The 15,945-nt window shown below is 39.5% G+C and overlaps 1 protein-coding gene across 2 annotated transcripts in view; it reads left to right on the top strand.

Moving 5' to 3' along the window:
• B3GALT1 (beta-1,3-galactosyltransferase 1) overlaps window positions 1-15,945 on the top strand; it is a 344,112-nt gene that overhangs the window by 165,671 nt on the left and 162,496 nt on the right. The gene's annotated exons all lie outside the window — the stretch shown is intronic.

Raw genomic sequence — 15,945 nt, forward strand, 5'->3', positions numbered from 1 at the left:
TCTGTGTCTCCCTCTCTACCCCTCCCTTGCCCACACTCTCTCTTTTTTTCTCTCTCTCTCAAAAATAAGTAAGCATTTAAAAAATTTTTTAATTCAAGTAATTTTTATGGAGCAGATCCTTTTCTTCAGATAAAAAATCTTACATGGAAACACAATGTGTGAAAGAGATAAAGCAGTTCTGCTCTGGTTTAGAACTGGGGAGGGGCCAGGCACTGTGGCCATCCCAGCCTCTCCTTAGTAGTGTCTGAGGCAGTCCCACAGAACCTGCCATCGTAGGGCTTTGGGAACCCTGGAAGGCACCGACCCACAGAATTCGTGGCAGTTAGCATGACCCCAAAGACCTCCCTTACTATGGACACCCTCACACGAAAGCATCTAATGATACTCTGTGAGGGGCAGTTCACTTAATACCTCCAGATGCCTCCTGCCTTTGTACCTTTCTTTGTTTTCACTGCTCCTCTTCCCCCAGACACCTCTTGTTGCCAGTCAGCCAGGTAGATGCCCACCCATGTCCTATCGGCTCTCGTCTCCCTGAGGTATTTCCATCACACAGAAAGCTAATCAATTCTTCTTCCTTTGTGTTCCCACCCCACTCTGTTCCGCCACCCGTCACGTGTTTAATAATGGCAGCTGGCATCGACTGATTGCTTGTCATATACCAGGGGCTTTTCTAACCCTTTTCTGTTTTAACACAAGTCTCCTTCATTATCACCTGATCATACTGGTATTAATAGAGTCCCATTTTACATACGAAGAAACTGAGCCCCACCCTCCCCCCCCCAAAAAAAAAAAAAAAAACTAAACAACTTTCCCAAGGTTGTTTGTGACTAGGAAGCAGAGGCACCACAATCTGAATTTAGGGAGTTAGCTTGATCAGATTACCACACCTTTTTATTTATTTGTCTTACATTTGATATCTTGTTCTACACTGGGAACTCCCTGAAGCGTCAGTCACATCTTACTCATCCTCTTGTACCACACACTCAATAAACCTCAAAATATACTGTTGAAAGAATCAAAATGAATTTACTCTCCCTGTGAGAGACTTTAACTCAAAAATTCATGAAATATTTATTGCACTTCCTAGAACAATTTCTCTTTTTCCCCACTTTCATATAAATGATAAAACTAACAGTGTTAGGGGCACCAGGATGGCTCAGAAGCATCTGACTCTTGATTTCAGGTCAGGTCATGATCTCACAATTTGTGAGATCAATCCCCAAGTCAGGCTCTGTGCTAACAGTGTGGAGCCTGCTTGGGATTCTCTCTCTCCCTCTCTCTCTATGCCCCTCCCCCACATGCACACTCTCCAAAATCAATAAACATTCAAAGAAAAACTAACAATGTTAGCTCACAGTGCAGCAGCATGCAGCTCAAATGGTAGTAGAAATTGAAAGTGTTGAAAAGTAATTCAGTAAACAGATTAATAATTGTTTTCTGAGCAAACTTTATGGGTTTTTTTTAATTTTTTTTAACCTTTATTTATTTTTGAGAGAGAGACAGGACGTGAGCAGGGGAAGAGTGGAGAGAGAGAGAGAGAGAGAGATACAGAATCCCAAGCAGGCTCCAGGCTCTGAGCTTTCGGCACAGAGCCTGACGTGGGGCTCAAACTCACGAACGGTGAGATCATGACCTGAGCTGAAGTCAGGCACTTAACCGTCTGAGCCACCCAGGTGCCCCACAAACTTTATGTTAATACATTAAACGTCTTTATTAAATAGAGGTATGTTTCAGTTACTATGTAGCTTTTGTGTTACTATATTAAATAGGTTTTTTCTGGGGGTCCCTGGGTGGCTCTGCCAGTTAAGCGTCTGACTCTTGATTTCAGCTCAGGTCACAATCCCAGGGTTGTGGAATCCAGCCCCATGTTGGGCTCTGTGGTTAAAATTCTCTCTTTCTCTCCTCTGCCCCTCTCCCCTACTCGAACTCTCCCTCTCTCTCTCTAAAATAAAAAATAAAATAAATGGGTTTTATCCTATCCTAAAATAAGGAATTAATATGTTTCTTTTGGGGGAGGGGCTCTCTACATCTTTTTTTAAATTTATTTTTATTGAGATATAATTGACATATGACATTGTATTAGTTTCAGATGTACAATGTAATGATTCAATATATGTATGTATTGTGAAGTGATCATGACAATAAGTCTGGTTAACATCCATCACCACAACCACACTTAGTTATAATTTTCTTCTTGTGATGAGAACTTTTAAGATCTACTCTCTCAACAGATTTCAAATATACAACATAGCCTTGTTAACTACAGACACCATGCTGTATATCCCCATGGCTTATTTATTTTGTAAGTGCAAGTTTGTACCTTTTGAACACCTTTACTCATAGGAGTTCATAAAAATATATTTATAGAGATATATATTCATAGAAATTATTATATCTCTATTTTTCCAAATACTCATTTTTAAATTTTTTATCAGTTGTGTGTAATTTCAAACATTTCAACCTTTTTTTATACTTATTATTCTACCTACCTACTGAGACAATTACATTCCTTCTTCCCAACACATCTTAATTCAGCCTTGGTAGAATTCTTTAAGAGTTTTCCAGATCTTGAGATTTCAGAGCTTCCTGTATTTACAGCCATGGGTCTCAGGATCCGGCAGCCTCTGCTTCTGCCGTTTACTAGCTAGAGGACACTGAACAAAGTTACCCATCATCTCTCACCGGTAAAACTGGATTATAATTGTCCCTAGCTCAACATCTTGAAAATGCTTAACTCAATGAGTGGCTCAGTAATATGCTCAGTAAATGTTAGTCGTTTTTAACTTCCATATTTATCTTGGGGGAGAGGCTGCCTTTTAAATGTAAGTATCTCAACTTTCTATTCGACGGAGTGTCCTTTGTCACTCACCTTGTGGCAAGCAATATATATTTATTTTTTAGTTTCCTTTTATTGATAGAATGTATTATCTGAGATTGGTCTTGCTAATTCATGAACATATGAGTTCTTTCTACTTAATAAACCATATCAATGTCTAAATTACCCTTTTCTTTTTCCCCACTGTTATTTGGTGAAACCTTGGACCTGGCATTTTCTAAATGTTAATTGCTTTCTTTTCTCACTCTGGTAATTCATTACAAATACATACTTTTAATGAAGGATTAATTTTACATAAATATTTTCTGAATGAAAAATATATAAAAAGCTAAGCCTTTTTTGCTGCAGGGAACAGATTTATAAATAAGCATCAGTGATTTAAGAGTTGCCATATTGTAAAAACTTCAGGAAGACTGTATTTCTGTTTCTTCAGTTAAGGAAGCTGATAAAGAAAAAGTTATTCACAAGTTGGTCTGTTCAGATGTTTTGTGATAACATTCAGAAAAAAGATTTCAAAACACAGTGAGAGAAAGAAAGGCAGGTGGGGTGAAGGTGGGGTTTTAGTGGTGATAGTGCCTTGCACGCATTCATAAGCACACATCCAGATCTGCTCGTGGTTTGCATGATGCATGGCAGCACATGGGAAGGCAACCTTTCTAATGATTTAATTTCTAAATAACCAGGTTTCCCAAGCATTCAGGTCACTGGATGAGGACTTTCTTTTTTTTAAGGAGGGTGGGGAATTAAGAGCCTATTCCCTCCATTTTTATCTTACATGTTTTTATGTAGTTTAAATATTTTTCCAATATTGTCTAAGTTCACAGATTCTGAAAGAACTAGTTATTTATGATTCATATGATTTTTAGTGAGTGAAATAGACCTATCAAGAGGCTAAAGGATTTGTCTGAATTGAGGCCATCAAAAATGTCAGGGGCAGAGCGTGAATGCAGACTTGGAGACATTTCTCGTATCTTCCCTGAGTATTGGTGTACAGCTACTTCTTTCTATGAACTGAAAGCATTGAGAGGTGTTTCTCATTATACTCCCATTAAAATAAAATGTACAAAGTTAAATGAAATACATACAAAGTACGTTTCTCACATTTTCAGAAATCTGATCTAATGTAGAAACAAAGTGCTTTTTTTTTCTATGAATGTTTTCAGTCATCTAAAAAATTCTAAGGCTAGATAATTAATTTTAAAATGTATAATTGCGAGGTTGTTGCTGTTGTTGTTAAACCTGAAGGCATAAAACATGACAACAAAGGCTATGACTTAAGGAGAGAGCCCTGTATAACCAGAAAGGAGATTGGGTAGGGAATGGAATACAAATGAGGAAAGGAGGTGGATATGATCATGCCGTGGCAAGCGCACAGCTCGGGAGAAGGCCACATGGTGGCCTTAACTCCAACCATAATGTTTTGCTTTCAAGGAGTGAAATTGCAGCCACCAAATGCAGGGTGTTCCCATCATCCCAAAAATGTGTTTTACACTGGCATTTTCTGCTGGATAAAGCCGAGGGTTTGAGTCAAATGAGTTTTCCCTGTTTTTGTTTTAATGACACACACAGTCTGTGAAACCATTTCCATTGTGAATCTCCTCCCAAACTTCTCACTCTCCACAAATGTTGTTCATTCTCTAAGAGAAGACTCACATGGCAGTTCAGGGGCTTCACAGGAGTTTCCATTAAAGGGATGTGGTTCCAGGTTATCAGCCAAGCTCGGTGACTTTGTAGGAGTGCGAGCTCAGCAAGTTATTTAATATTTCTGAGCATTAGTTTATTAAGGTGTATACTGAAGATGATCTTACTTATCTCATATGTTCACTGTAAAGACTAAATACAAGGATATAGGCTTCTGGGAAGATTGCGGCGTAGGAGGACGTGGAGCTCACCGCGTCCTGCGGATCACTTAGATTCCACCCACACCTGCCTAAATAACCCAGAAAATTGCAAGAAGACTAGCAGAACGGATTCTCCAGAGGCAAGCGTAGATGAGAGGCCCACGGAAGAGGGTACGAAGGGCAGCGGGGCGGTGCGTGCTGCATGGACTGGCAGGAGGGAGCCGGAGCAGAGGGGTGGCCCATCGGCCAAGCAGAGCCCCCGAGTCTGGCTTGCAAAAGCGGAGGGGCCGGACGGAGCATGTTCGGACAGCAAGCAGGACTTGACATCTGGAAGGTTATAAGTTAACAGCTCTGCTCAGAGAACAGGAGGGCTGGAGGACAACGGGAGGGAGAGTTGTTGAGCCCCGGACGACAGAACTCAGCTTGGCAGGGAACAAAGGCGCTGGCCAGTGCCATCTCTCTTGCCCATCCCCCAGCCAAAATCCCATAGGGAACCAGTTCCTGCCAGGGAACTTGCTTGCACCCTGCAAACACCCAACGCTGTGCTTCTGCAGATCCATCACTCCGGCGGGTCTGACTCCCTCCCCGTGCCGCAGGACCCCTCCTGAAGCGGATCTCCTAAGGAAAAGTGAGCTGAGCCTACCCCTTCCGCCCCTGTGCACATTGCCCATCCACCCCAGCTAATACGCCAGATCCCCAGCACCACAAGCCTGGCAGTGTGCAGATAGCCCAGACGGGCCACGCCACCCCACAGTGAATCCCGCCCCTAGGAGAGGGGAAGAGAAGGCACACACCAGTCTGACTGTGGCCCCAGCGGTGCCCTGGGGGCAGACATCAGGTCGGACTGCGGCCCCGCCCATCAACGCAAGTTATTCAAGACAGCACAGGGGAACTGCCCCGAAGTCCCGCAGCACTCCAGGGACTATCCAAAATGATGAAACAGAAGAATTCCCCTCAGAAAAACATCCAGGAAATAACAACAGCTAACGAACTGATCAAAAATGGTTTAAACAATATAACAGAAAGTGAATTTAGAATAATAGTCATAAAATTAATCGCTGGGCTTGAAAACAGTATAAAGGACAGCAGAGAATCTCTTGCTACAGAGATCAAGGGACTAAGGAACAGTCACGAGGAGCTGAAAAACGCTTTAAACGAAATGCATAACAAAATGGAAACCACCACAGCTCGGCTTGAAGAGGCAGAGGAGAGAATAGGTGAACTAGAAGATAAAGTTATGGAAAAAGAGGAAGCTGAGAAAAAGAGAGATAAAAAAAATCCAGGCGTATGAGGGGAAAATTAGAGAACTAAGTGATGCACTAAGGAGAAATAATATACGCATGATTGGTATTCCAGAGGAGGAAGAGAGAGGGAAAGGTGCTGAAGGTGTACTTGAAGAAATAATAGCTGAGAACTTCCCTGATCTGGGGAAGGAAAAAGGCATTGAAATCCAAGAGGCACAGAGAACTCCCTTCAGACGTAACTTGAATCGATCTTCTGCATGACATATCATAGTGAAACTGGCAAAATACAAGAATAAAGAGAAAATTCTGAAAGCAGCTAGGGTTAAACGTGCTCTAACATATAAAGGGAGACCTATAAGAGTTGTGACAAATCTCTCTTCTGAAACTTGGCAGGCCAGAAAGGAATGGCAGGAGATCTTCAATGTGATAAACAGAAAAAATATGCAGCCGAGAATCCTTTATCCAGCAAGTCTGTCATTTAGAATAGAAGTAGAGACAAAGGTCTTCCAAAACAAACAAAAACTGAATGAATTCGTCACCACTAAACCAGCCCTACAAGAGATCCTAAGGGGGATCCTGTGAGATAAAGTACCAGAGACATCGCTACAAGCATGAAACCTATGGACATCACAATGACTCTAAACCCATATCTTTCTATAATAACACTGAATGTCAATGGACTAAATGTGCCAACCAAAAGACATAGGGTATCAGAATGGATAAAAAAACAAGATCCATCTATTTGCTGTCTACAAGAGACTCATTTTAGACCTGATGACACCTTCAGATTGAGAGTGAGGGGATGGAGAACTATTTATCATGCCAATGGAAGTCAAAAGAAAGCTGGAGTAGCCATACTTATATCAGACAAACTAGACTTTAAATTAAAGGCTGTAACAAGAGATGAAGAAGGGCATTATATAATAATCACAGGGTCTATCCATCAGGAAGAGCTAACAATTATAAATGTCTATGTGCCGAATACAGGAGCCCCCAAATATATAAAACAATTCCTCACAAACATAAGCAACCTTATTGATAAGAATGTGGTAATTGCAGGGGACTTTAACACTCCACTTACAGAAATGGATAGATCATCTAGACACATGGTCAATAAAGAAACAAGGGCCCTGAATGAGACATTGGATCAGATGGACTTGACAGATATATTTAGAACTCTGCATCCCAAAGCAACAGAATATACTTTCTTCTCGAGTGCACATGGAACATTCTCCAAGATAGATCACATACTGGGTCATAAAACAGCCTTCATAAGTATACAAGAATTGAAATCATACCATGCAACTTTCAGACCACAATGTTATGAAGCTTGAAATCAGCCACAGGAAAAAGTCTGAAAAACCTCCAAAAGCATGGAGGTTAAAGAACACCCTACTAAAGAATGAATGGGTCAACAGAAATTTAAAAATATATGGAAACAAACGAAAATGAAAATACAACAATCCAAATGCTTTGGGATGCAGCGAAGGCAGTCCTGAGAGGAGAATACATTGCAATCCAGGCCTATCTCAAGAAACAAGAAAAACCCCAAATACAAAATCTAACAGCACACCTAAAGGAAATAGAAGCAGAACAGCAAAGGCAGCCTAAACCAGCAGAAGAAGAGAAATAATAAAGATCAGAGCAGAAATAAACAATATAAAATCTAAAAAAACTCTAAAGCAGACCAACGAAACCAAGAGTTGGTTTTTTGAAAAAATAAACAAAATTGACAAACCTCTAGCCAGGCTTCTCAAAAAGAAAAGGGAGATGACCCAAATAGATAAAATCATGAATGAAAATGGAATTATTACAACCAATCCCTCAGAGATACAAGCAATATCAGGGAATACTATGAAAAATTATATGCCAACAAATTGGACAACCTGGAAGAAATGGACAAATTCCTAAACACCCACATGCTTCCAAAACTCAATCAGGAGGAAATAGAAAGCTTGAACAGACCCATACCAGGGAAGAAATGGAATCAGTCATCAAAAATCTCCCAACAAATAAGAGTCCAGGACCAGATGGCTTCCCAGGGGAGTTCTACCAGATGTTTAAAGCAGAGATAATACCTATCCTTCTCAAGCTACTCCAAGAAATAGAAAGGGAAGGAAAACTTCCAGACTCATTCTATGAAGCCAGTATTACTTTGATTCCTAAACCAGACAGTGACCCAGTAAAAAAAAGAGAACTACAGGCCAATATCCCTGATGAATATGGATGCAAAAATTCTCAATAAGATACTAGCAAATCGAATTCAACGGCATATAAAAAGAATTATTCACCGTGATCAAGTGGGATTCATTCCTGGGATGCAGGGCTGGTTCAACATTCGCAAATCAATCAACGTGATACATCACATTAATAAAAGAAAAGATAAGGACCATATGATCCTGTCAATCGATGCAGAAAAGGCATTTGACAAAATTCAGCAACGTTTCTTAATAAAAACCCTCGAGAAAGTCGGGATAGAAGGAACATACTTAAAGATCATAAAAGCCATTTATGAAAAGCCCACAGCTAACATCATCCTCAATGGGGAAAAACTGAGAGCTTTTTCCCTGAGATCAGGAACATGACAGGGATGCCCACTCTCACCACTGTTGTTTAACATAGTGTTGGAAGTTCTAGCATCAGCAATCAGACAACAAAAGGAAATCAAAGGCATCAAAATTGGCAAAGATGAAGTCAAGCTTTCACTTTTTGCAGATGACATGATATTATACATGGAAAATCTGATAGACTCCACCAGAAGTCTGCTAGAACTGATACATGAATTTAACAAAGTTGCAGGATACAAAATCAATGTACAGAAATCAGTTGCATTTTTATACACTAATAATGAAGCAGCAGAAAGACAAATAAAGAAACTGATCCCATTCACAATTGCACCAAGAAGCATAAAATACCTAGGAATAAATCTAACCAAAGATGTAAAAGATCTGTATGCTGAAAACTATAGAAAGCTTATGAAGGTAATTGAAGAAGATTTAAAGAAATGGAAAGACATTCCCTGCTCATGGATTGGAAGAATAAATATTGTCAAAATGTCAATACTACCCAAAGCTATCTACACATTCAATGCAATCCCAATCAAAATTGCACCAGCATTCTTCTCGAAGCTAGAACAAGCAATCCTAAAATTCATATGGAACCACAAAAGGTCCCGAATAGCCAAAGTAATTTTGAAGAAGAAGACCAAAGCAGGAGGCATCACAATCCCAGACTTTAGCCTCTACTACAAAGCTGTAATCATCAAGACAGCATGGTATTGGCACAAAAACAGACACATAGACCAATGGAATAGAATAGAAACCCCAGAACTAGACCCACAAACATATGGGCAACTCATCTTTGACAAAGCAGGAAAGAACATCCAATGGAAAAAAAGACAGTCTCTTTAACAAATGGTGCTGGGAGAACTGGACAGCAACATGCAGAAGGTTGAAACTAGACCACTTTCTCACACCATTCACAAAAATAAACTCAAAATGGATAAAGGACCTGAATGTGAGACAGGAAACCATCAAAACCCTAGAGGAGAAAGCAGGAAAAGACCTCTCTGACCTCAGCCGTAGCAATTTCTTACTTGACACAACCCCAAAGGCAAGGGAATTAAAAGCAAAAATGAACTACTGGGACCTTATGAAGATAAAAAGCTTCTGCACAGCAAAGGAAACAACCAACAAAACTAAAAGGCAACCAACGGAATGGGAAAAGATATTTGCAAATGACATATCAGACACAGGACTAGTATCCAGAATCTATAAAGAGCTCACCAAACTCCACACCCGAAAAACAAATAACCCAGTGAAGAAATGGGCAGGAAACATGAATAGACACTTCTCTAGAGAAGACATCCAGATGGCCAACAGGCACATGAAAAGCTGCTCAACGTCACTCCTCATCAGGGAAATACAAATCAAAACCACACTCAGATATCACCTCATGCCAGTCAGAGTGGCCAAAATGAACAAATCAGGAGACTATAGATGCTGGCGAGGATGTGGAGAAACGGGAACCCTCCTGCACTGTTGGTGGGAATGCAAACTGGTACAGCCACTCTGGAAAACAGTGTGGAGGTTCCTCAAAAAATTAAAAATAGACCTACCCTATGACCCAGCAATAGCATTGCTAGGAATTTACCCAAGGGATACAGGAGTACTGATGCATAGGGGCACTCATACCCCAATGTTTATAGCAGCACTCTCAACAATAGCCAAATTATGGAAAGAGCTGAATTTTATCCATTCAACTGATGAATGGAAAAAAATTGTGATATACACAATGGAGTACTACATGGCAATTAGAAAGAATGAATAATGGCCTTTGTAGCAACGTGGATGGAATTGGAGAGTGTTATGCTAAGTGAAATAAGTCATACAGAGGAAAGACAGATACCATATGTGTTCACTCTTATGTGGATCCTGAGAAACTTAACAGAAACCCATGGGGGAGGGGAAGGAAAAAAAAAAAGGGGTTAGAGTGGGAGAGAGCCAAAGCATAAGAGACTGTTAAAAACTGAGAACAAACTGAGGATTGATGGGGGGTGGGAGGGAGGGGGGGGTGGGTGATAGGTATTGAGGGCACCTTTTGGGATGAGCACTGGGTGTTGTATGGAAACCAATTTGACAATAAATTTCATATATTGAAAAAAAAATAAAAATAAATAAAAAAATAAATACAAAGATATATGTGAAAGGCTTAGTGTGATACTATTAACATTTATGTTTTAATGTTTATTTACTTTGAGAGACAGAGAGAGAGAAAACCAGTGGGGAAGGACAGAGAGAGGGAGAGAATCCCAAGCAGGCTCTACGCTCGGTGTGACATGGGGCTCAATCTCATGACCATGAGATCATGACCTGAGCTAAAGTCAAGAGCTGGATGCTCTACCAGCAGAGCTACCCAGGTGCCCCAATATATTAACAGGTAAACTTTTCACTAACTCATGATCAGACCCACTAAATAGACATTTTCATTAGACCATAGAATTTTCTTTCTCAATTTCATTATCTACCATAAACATAATTGATTTACATAGATATGGACTTGGTGTTCATCAAATACCCAGTAATAATATTTGCTGGCTTATATTAGGGTCACTCCATTCGACTGAACTTTATTAATCACAAATCATGGAGGAAAGAGAGATGGGCACCAAAGAAATAGAAGGAATTTAAGAAGAAAAGGACAATAGGTATAAGTGGGAGAGTAAAATAAGCACTTAATCAAAATAAACCTAAGGCAGAATTCTTCTACATTAAGCAAACTCCCACAAGTGCTGGATTCTAAACCTCTGCACAAGTGAGCCACGGACTTTACACATGTCACCCAGCTTGGGTAGGTCTGCGTTTCCTCATTTATAATGTAGGGCCTGGACTGAATCATCTTCCAGGTCCCATTCGCCTCTGCCCTTCTAGAATTGTCTTGAATTGGAGAATGTTAGCAACTGAAGTCTTGAAAGCAAATCCAAAGCTTTAAAAATTCCAGTTTTTAAAAAAAAAATTCTATCAAGCAACTCTAAGTGTAATCTTTACAAGTAGCAGTACTTTCACTCTTTTATATAAAAGTTTTGTAGAATTTAATCTGAACGGCCATGGAAAAGCCCGGCCATTTCTCCAAAGTCAAACTGATGACAGCTGTTAACCAGGAAAAACATCTGGAAAGCCATCTGCTACAGTTCACGCAGGAGTTCTCAGACTCAAGCTATTCCCTGATAGGACATGTAGAACCCTAACTCTCTGTGTGACTGCCTGGAACACCTTTAATTTGGATTTTCCAGGATGGGAATACCGCCAGAGGACAGTGTGGGCTTGTTGAAGAGTAGAGGCATGCGCTAAGGGTTCTCTGGAAGTTAGAAAGCCAGAAAATGCTACTTACAATCAGTGCCACTGTTCATCAGTTTGTATATTTTAAAACCAAGTATGGAGGGTCTCCAGGATGCAGGTCACTGTAGCAGTAGAAGAGCATGGACCCTGCTACTGAGGCACTTATAGTGCAATGCGAGAGGCGGGCGCACAGGCACATCATTGCAGCACAGTGTGCAAAAGCCCAAAGCAGAATAGCAATGCTTAAATCCAAGGTGATGATGCACAAACCCTGTCATCAGGGCGGCTGTTTTCAGAACAGTGAAGGATAAAGCTAAGCCGTGCTTTCTTTGGCCTGCTTTCCACTGAAGCACTTCCATAAAGCGATCTCATTAAGGTAAATCATATCGACTCAGTTCCATATCCAATAATTACAAAATAATGATTTTTTTTAGGTCACAGCTATTTGCTTCTTGTCTTTTCCATCCAATTGGGAGCCAAGTCCTTTAATTCTTCCACTGTTGTTCTATGACACCCTGTTCCTAGCACCATTTTTCATCTTCTTTATCTCTTGCTTAGATTATTGCACCCTCCCTGTTTCTGTGCTTGCCTAGCTCCAAATCATTGTCACCTTTGTTACCTGATATTTTAACTAAGGCATTTGGATCAAATGGAAATATGCTTTCACAAAAAGACAAAATAAATAAAAATACTAACTTTCAACTAATGATTAAGTAACATGTGAAACTAATTCTTCATCCAAGTCCTAAATGTTATTTCATCTCTGTGCATAACCCCACACTTCCTCCCATATTTGATGCCATATTATCAAAATGGTCCAGTTCGCATTGCAAAATTAAAATACCCTGCCTCCCTCCCCATACAGATAGCAACGTACTCCTCCTAAAACACTTAACCCCTCACCCTACTTGTTTGCTTAAAACTCTTCAGTGACCTCACCTTGCCAAAGCAAAGGTTCTCAAACTTGAATGTGTTTGGGAATAACTTGAAGAGTTGTTGTTGTTGTTGTTGTTGTTGTTAATGTAAATTGTCAAGGCCAAACCTCCCAAGATTCTGATTCCATAGTTCTGGGTTGCAGAGTCTACAGGATCCAGCCCACTATGGCACAGGCACCCTCTTTCCTGCTGTTCTTACGGGCAGCTCCTCTATTTCTACCCTCCCTCCAGTCTCTCCCTCTTTCTGTAAATTCCTTGCGGATAGGAATGTGACTGTGTTCCTAGTACCTAGAAGAGTACTTAGGAAATGGATGGCTCTCCATAGTTACTTTTCAATGAAGGAAAGAAGCAAATGCATACTCAAAATCATTCTGCTTGATTCGGTAAAACTAGAAACATGTGACATTTTGGCAGATACCTGAAATGAGTGCATAAATTGGACAAAGATTGAAAGAAAGAGTATTCAGCTTTTGTTTTGATTAACATCTATTTCTGATTATCCTTAGAGAAGGAAATTCTAATTTATGACTTTTATAATTATTGTGAAGATAGTTCTAGACATGTAGATTTTTAGAAAAACAATTTGCTTGCTTTTAATTTTCTGGGTTATTAATTTACCAAGACCTAGAGCCTAAATGCTTCAAGGCAGTTGGCCGAAGAATAAGGAAGTGCCACCTTAATATGTTTATTTTAAATCACACCAAAGACTTTAAAATTACACCAAAGATTTTCTGAGGAAGGTATAAGTGATCAAGATAAATGTGAACCTGGCCTTCTTCAAAGTTCATAAAGACCTGCCCCTCTGCACTTTCAGCCGATGGGGTCTCACTATAACCCACTTTGCCAGGGTGATGAATCTTTTATAAGGTGACAGTCCAAATAAAAACACATATGAGGCAATCAGGTATTGAAGTACCATTTTTCACAAAAAAATAAGAATAAATGCTATTTTGTTTTTTGTGTTTTGGTCATCATGGATAAGAAGATACATTAAGGCATGCACTTTGACATGCATGTTCCTCTCTACCTGAAACATTTTCCCTCTTCACACAAACATTTCTTTCTCATCCTTTAGATCTTAGTCTGAGAAAAGTATGCATCAGGAGCTCTTCCCAGCTGGTCACCATCTGGGTTAGTTGCCACATCTCTGTGTTCCCAAATGCTTGTGTTTATCATAGCACCTAACACTGTGTGTCAAAATTACACATTTAGTATTGGTTAGTCTCCCCATTTGACCATGAGCTCTTGAAGAGAGAAATGCTATCATGTTCTCCATTATATCCCTAGTGTCTAGAATAGAACCTACAATAAAATAGGCATGGAATAAACATTTGTCCAGTAAATCAATGGTATGTGTGTATTTGTTCAATAAAAATCACTGGGTATCATCACAGCCTACAGATTACTTACATTTTTATCTTGTTCTCCTTGTTCCCATACTTTCAAGCCCTGCAAAATTACCCAGTGTCTGATATAATTTCAAAAAAGGCATAAATCGTATAGAGTGGAAGGGCAGCAATCTGGACTCAGTCCTGGCTCAACCACTAAGTAGCTAAGTGATCTTTTACAGATCACTTTGTCCTCTCCGTTCCTTATTTTTGTCACCTATAAGAGTTAATTTCTAGCCCAAAGATTCCAGGAATCCAAAAAAAAATATGTTCATATTTCAGGCAAAATACCTATTCCTCTGATTATAATGCTAGATTGTTCTCCTAGGGATAGAAGTTTCCATGACCATGTTTTGTAACACTAATGAAGATCCAATGGCTTTAAGCACATAGCATTTATTTTCCTTTATTCTAAGCAGAATTAATATTGGAAGGAAGAAATGGTGACTTTGTGCCTACTGGTGATAGCAACAGCTTGGTGGTCAGATCAGGTAACACTGATGCCAAATGTGGGTAGGTTGGTTCACAGTCCACATGGCCATATGCGTTACATGTGTTGCTGTCCCATCATTTAATCCCAGCCACCTGGGGCTCATGAAGAATGGAGAAGTGACAGTGAAGCACATGATATCAACATCAACCACACCACTTAAATCCGGATATGAGTCACGATGTGGCTCATACAGTTTCTAAACTGTAGAAAGAACAATATCATCTTACCTTAATTTCTTCAGATTTTATAAAGGTCTAAGAATATAATGAGATATTGTACATGGAAATTTTGGTAAGTTGCAAAATGATTATGCAAATGTTAGTTCTTAGACAAAATTACACTGTCACAGAACCTACCTTTGAAATAACCTGAGGGTCATTCAGTCTGTATATATTATTGAGCACATAATATGTGTCAGATGCGGTTCTAGGCATGGTTCTAAAATAAGTTTATCCATTATTCTAGTTAGGCTAGACAGAAAACAAACACATAGGTAAATAAATAAATTATTAAAATAATTTTCCAGGCATCGGAGAGGGCTACTTTTAACAGTGAAGCTTAGGAAAGACCTAAGAGGTATCATTTGATTTGAGAGCTATGAAGATACGAGCATTACTATCCTAAGCAGATGCAAAGGCCCTGAGGCAGGAATGAGCTTGATATATTTAAGGAATGGAAATAGGCTGCTGAGGTTAGAACATAGAAAATGATGCACAAGAGGAAGAATATGAATCAGAGGGAGAGGTGGGGGCCAAGGGAAAGAATTTGGGTTTTATTCTTTGGGCAGTGGAACACCATTGGAAAATTCTAAAGCAATGTAGTCACATGTCAGTAACCCTACTCTTTAAGCTAATTTTTCTCCTCAGAAGAAAGGGCTAAGTAGATAAGGACTGTCTCAGGGAAATTTAAACCAACTAAGTTCACACACTTTTGTTTGCTTCCTTAAACCTGTCAAATATTTTACTCCACCTGCTTCACTTAAATGAAAAGGTCACTTTTAATTTATTTATTATTGGTTTGATTTACTGAAAACCAAAATAAGACCAGGGGTCATTTGCAATAAGTAGTGACTGTCAGTCAGTGATCCTGGAATTCAAAATGAAAGATTATTAGAATTCCTTCCCTGTTTTGACTTGTTAATTATTTTTAGTATTCCATTTTGAGAGACACTGCAGGTAGGAAGATTAGACAGTGCATTAGGATTTATGAACAGCTCATTTTAATAAAAACCTTAACACTTTATGGAGAATTAGGTTTACTAATAAAAATATACTGACTGTCATCCTTTCCAATACATTTATCCAGTTATTTATTGAGCATTATAGTTTTATAGTTTAGAATTTGATCTTATAGTTTCACCTAGGCAAAAGC

The sequence above is a fragment of the Felis catus genome, chromosome C1 (assembly GCF_018350175.1).
Source record: "Felis catus isolate Fca126 chromosome C1, F.catus_Fca126_mat1.0, whole genome shotgun sequence".
NCBI lineage: Eukaryota > Metazoa > Chordata > Mammalia > Carnivora > Felidae > Felis > Felis catus.